General features: G+C 31.6%; 1 long non-coding RNA gene across 3 annotated transcripts; it reads left to right on the top strand.

Moving 5' to 3' along the window:
- The first annotated feature begins 1216 nt into the window (after positions 1 to 1216).
- Positions 1217 to 4247, top strand: LOC141612010 (uncharacterized). 3 transcript variants are annotated; one of them, XR_012528974.1, is made up of 3 exons: positions 1217 to 1485; positions 2227 to 2307; positions 3872 to 4247. It is a non-coding gene; the product is annotated as an uncharacterized LOC141612010 (long non-coding RNA). The 3 variants fall into 3 exon arrangements; XR_012528986.1 differs by having other exon boundaries at positions 2216 to 2307; XR_012528952.1 differs by having other exon boundaries at positions 2192 to 2307.
- Positions 4248 to 5057: the final 810 nt, after the last annotated feature.

The following is a 5057-nucleotide window of genomic DNA, read 5'->3' as shown; positions in this document are numbered from 1 at the left end:
TATAATTGTCCCACCTCAATGTGTTTTGTGCAATCATCCAATTGAAGATAAAGATCATTTCTTTTTCAAATGTTCCTTGATTGCATCAGTCATCCAAGACATGAATAACATTAGTTTTAACAATTTTTTGGCAATATACGATAGTATTGCAAGTCAGAGCTTTATAGAGAAACTTAACCATCTTAAGATCTTAATTCCAAAAGCCGATTTCATTAAGATTGTATTTATTTGGTGGAATGCATGGTTCCATAGAAATGACATTATTTTCAATGATGTTCATTTTAATATCAGCAAACTTATCCTTTTATGTAATAATAGCATCAAGATTTGGAATGAAACTAGACATAAGGATCTTAACAATTCTGATAAAGACGTGTCAGTTAAAAATACTATTAGTAAAGAAGAAATTTGGTGAGAGAAACCTAAAAATGGGTTTCTAAAGCTAAATTTTGACGGATCGAAAATAGATGGTAATAAAGCTGCTCTAGGATATGCTATAAGAAACCATAATGGTAAAGTCGTTTTGCTAGGAGCAAAAAAATGCGGATCTAATAGTATTTTTTGTCGCTGAAGCTCTCGCTTTAAAAGAAGGCATTTTAGCAGCTAAATACTTAGCAATCTCGAAGTTAATTGTAGAAGGTGATAATTTATGTGTTATCAACTCAATCCGTAGTACTTGGGAAATTCCTTGGGAAATTTCTTGTATTATCAAGGATGTAAAATTAGATCTTCAGTTCTTTGATGAAGTGATAATTAAGCATTGCTTTCGTGAAGCCAACAAAGTTGCCGACTTTATGGCTTCTATTGGACATTCATGTCCAACTCTTTCGAGTTGGTTTGAAAGCCGGTGGCTTCAATTTACTTCTATCATTCGAAAGGATGAGATAGGTTGGTCCTACCTTAGAAGATCAATCTAGTTTTATTACTTTATTAAAAAAAAAAAAACTTAAATATTAAGATTACTTGATTTATTGACTATTGTTTTACACAGTGCTCTTTCAAGTACCAATTAGTCTCCCTTGTGACGGACGCTATCCGTCACAAGGAGAAGACGGAGCAAATAGATACCATATTACCTAATATGGATACTAGTGGGCCTAATATTAGTATTATTATATTTCCACTTGATTTGACAAAACTCAATAAAATAAAAAGAAGAAAAAGGGGAGTTCCCCATGCTGTAGCTCAGAATAGTTGATTGAGTACTTTGCTCCGTCACTTTCTCACTTTCCTCTCTCCTTCATTTTTCAAAACTCAATTTTCTCTCTACTTCATTATTCTCTGTGAAAATACAAAATAAATAAAATTTTGACCTAAAATAAAAATCAACATCTCTTTAAAAAACAAAATCTCACAATCTTTATCTCCCTCATCAAGATCTTCATCTCCTATCTTCATCCTGGCAATCTTCATCTCGACATCAAGATCTTCAACTCGGCCCAGTTAAGGTGATAACATCTTCAACTCTACCCAATAAAACCGAAGGTATTGTGTTGAACTTGTTATGTTAATTTATAAGTCGTAATTTATCTTAAAATCTTAATTTTATTTGTAAAAAACTGGGACATTTATTGATGTTATGATGGTGGTATTGATTTAATATTAAAATCTGATCTTAATGTTAAATATGGGCGTTTATAGTGGTGTTTTTTTAGCAATTAATATTATCTCTCCTCTACAACTTCATCTTCTTTTTTACATTTCTGCACAAACTAACAAAAAATTGGTGAGAAAGAGAATAACATCATTGTACTCTGAAATAGTACTATTATATTTATGTTTATTTGAATTTACCTCAAAATCTCTTATAATTACATATATGAACAAATATGGTGACAAATATGATTGTGTTAAGAATTTAACCACATTAGTTAGGAAATGTAATTATTATACGAGTTGTATGATTTTACCCCAAAGCCTCTAAAGTGAAAACATGTATGATTAAAATGGTGACATGAGGGTTTCTATAACAATGTTATTACCTTAGACTAAAATGTAACCATTACATAATATGTTTGTTTGGATTCGAAATGTAACCGTATTTAAAATGTTGTCATATTAGTTAGAATGTGTGTGAATGAATGTTATTCTGATAACATCAATGAATGAACATGGTGACATATGATTTATGTTAAAAATGTTGTCACTTTATTTTCGAAATGTAACCATGTTTGAAATGCTATCATAGTAGACAGTAAAGGACATGCTATCATAGTTGAAATACAGATGCACTTGACAAAGTTGTAAAAATGTGAGCTGCAATGAGTGGCAGAAAGAAGAACAAGGGACAGGCAAGCATAGTAGACGGTAAGTTGAAAATGTGACCATGTATTCTAGAAAATGTTCATATGTTTAGTTAAAAATGTAACCTTCTTATCGGAGTTTTTTATCACATTATTTTGCCTGGGTTTGTCTAACCTCAACAGGGTAACATCTAAGGTTAAAACATGGTCACATATGGTGTCACTTATGAAATGTTCATATGTTTAGTTAAAAATGTAACCTTCTTATCAGAGTTTTTTTATCACCATTTTTTTGCCTGAGTCGTCTAACCTCAACAGGGTAACATCTAAGGTTTAAACATGGTCACATATGATATCACTTATAAAACGTTCATATGTTTAGTTAAAAATGTAATCTTCTTATCAGAGTTTTTTTATCACCATTTTTTTGCTCGAGTTCGTCTAAGCTGAACAGGGCAACATCTAAGGTTACAACATGGTCACATATGGCGTCACTTATAAAAATATATTAGTTGGGAATATGTCATAATGTTGGTCAGTTGATGTGCCCATTTGATGATGTTATTGTTTATAGGTAACAGCATCTGAAAATGGCAACCATAATTAGGATGTATGATGACATATATTTGAGTGTTAGTATGTGACCATCTTGGTTGTTATATGTAGGTATGTTTAGGGGAGTTGAACATTACAGTAGTGTTAAAAATAAAGTTTAAGATGGTGACATGTATGCTTCTGAAAGGGTGACATGTCTTTTAATAATAAAAAGAAAAGTGACCATCTTTATTAATTGGGGTACCTATTTTAGGATGTGGTTGATGGAACGTGAAGCATTAAAAAAATGGTAACAATAAGTAGGCAGAATGATAACATATTTTATAGTTGTAAATGTGACTATCTCAGCATATTTATTGTAAAAGTACCTATGTTAGGATATGGTTGATTATATATGACAGCATCTGAAAATGGTAACAATAACTAGGAAGTATGATGACATATTTTTTGTGTTCAAATGTGACCATCTTAGTTGTGATATGTACATGTATTTAAGTGAGTTTAACATTATAGTAGTGTTATCAGCTTAGCTTAATATGGTGACATTTATATTAGATCATGGTGACATATTTGTTTTTGGATGTGCTTGATTATAAGTAACAACATCTGAAAGTGGTAACATTTTTTGGAATTAATGGTGACATGAGTGTTCTTATAGCAATAATCTAATTCAGAAATGTAGTTGCCATTCCATACATGGACTGGTGCTCTTATGTGCTTGATCGTTTTGACTATGCGGTGGACTTATGGAAGAAAATATTGAACTAATATGGTGACATTATGACTAAAGATGGTGACATTCTTATTTAAGTGCTTCAGTTTCAGAATGTTATTATTTTATTGTTAAAATGTGACTATTATAGTTGTGATATGTAGATGTATTTAAGTGAGTCGAACATTATAGTAGTGTAATCAGTTTAGCTTAATACGGTGACATGAATAATTAGAACATGGTGACATATATTTTTTTAGTTGTGAAAATGTGATGATCTTAATTAAGTCGATGTACCTATTTTAGCACGTGATACATATTACAATGGACTTGAATGTAATATATATTTGTTGATGTGTAGGTTGGTCTCACGCTTACATCGTCAAATAGCAGCAGAAATGCATCGTCACACGAGCTGAGCTACACCCGTGCTAAAGATCATCCACCAGGAGGTCCAAACCATCCCCAAAGCCTGGCAAGAAGAAATGAAGAAGGCGCACATCCCGTTAATGCAACTGTCGGTTTGTAATAATAAAGGCTTACTAGTTGGTGGTTTTGTTAATGATGTAATATTTTGGGTCACACCTTTTTTGTCATTCACGGTGTTAGGGATTGTAAAACAATCCTTGTTTTGTAACCACCTTATGAGTTTTGACATACCAATGTTATGACATATGTAGACAAATGTGGTGACAGTGTTAGCAGTAATGTAGTAACATTTTGAAGATGTGCATAAATGTTATCATGTTATCAAGGAGATGTTATCATGTTATGTTTAGGTAAAAACAATGCATATCTTTGGTAAGGGGATGACATTTTCATGTTAGGTTTATTATATTGTGTTATATTAGTTAAGAATAATTTGTAACACAAAAAAAAAATAATATTGATACATATCCTTGGTATGGGGGGCACATTTGCAACGGTCACTTATACATCACTATGTTTAGTCTATATTGTTTACATGTTAAAAATAATTTTAAACATAATATTGGTACATTTCTCAACTAAGATGGTCACTACTTCAACTATAAGATATATGTGATCATGTTTACTCATTATGTTGCCAAAACTTGTGTTTTTATGACCTTTAACAAAAGCAAACATAAGTACAATTTTCACTTAAAGTGGTAACATTTTCAACAATCACTTATATGTCACCATCATTAGTCTATTATGTTTACATTTAAGAATAATTTAAAACATAACATTGGTACATTCCTTAGTTAAGGTGGTCACAAAATCAACCGTAACATATATGTGATCATGTTTGGTCATTTGTGTTAGGAAAACTTACATTTTTATAAATCTTCCAAAAAAGCAAGCATTATACATTTCTAGTTAAATTGGTAACATATGGAGCAAATATTGATACATAGTACTCTGAACTTCAGTCCCTTTCCTAGCCTTCTTCTTTGGCCCCATGTTCCTTTTTTTTCGTTGAATGCGCCCCTTTGTCGTACAACGTAAGGAGTCAAGAATAGGAGGCACGGTCTCATCTACGGTTGGTTGATCTTCGTCCATATTAAGGTTAGAAAGTAACAATT

This window comes from Silene latifolia, chromosome 1 (assembly GCF_048544455.1).
Source record: "Silene latifolia isolate original U9 population chromosome 1, ASM4854445v1, whole genome shotgun sequence".
In the NCBI taxonomy this organism is placed as follows: domain Eukaryota; kingdom Viridiplantae; phylum Streptophyta; class Magnoliopsida; order Caryophyllales; family Caryophyllaceae; genus Silene; species Silene latifolia.
Note: the sequence above shows the minus strand (reverse complement) of the source record. Positions and strands in the feature narration are given on the sequence as shown.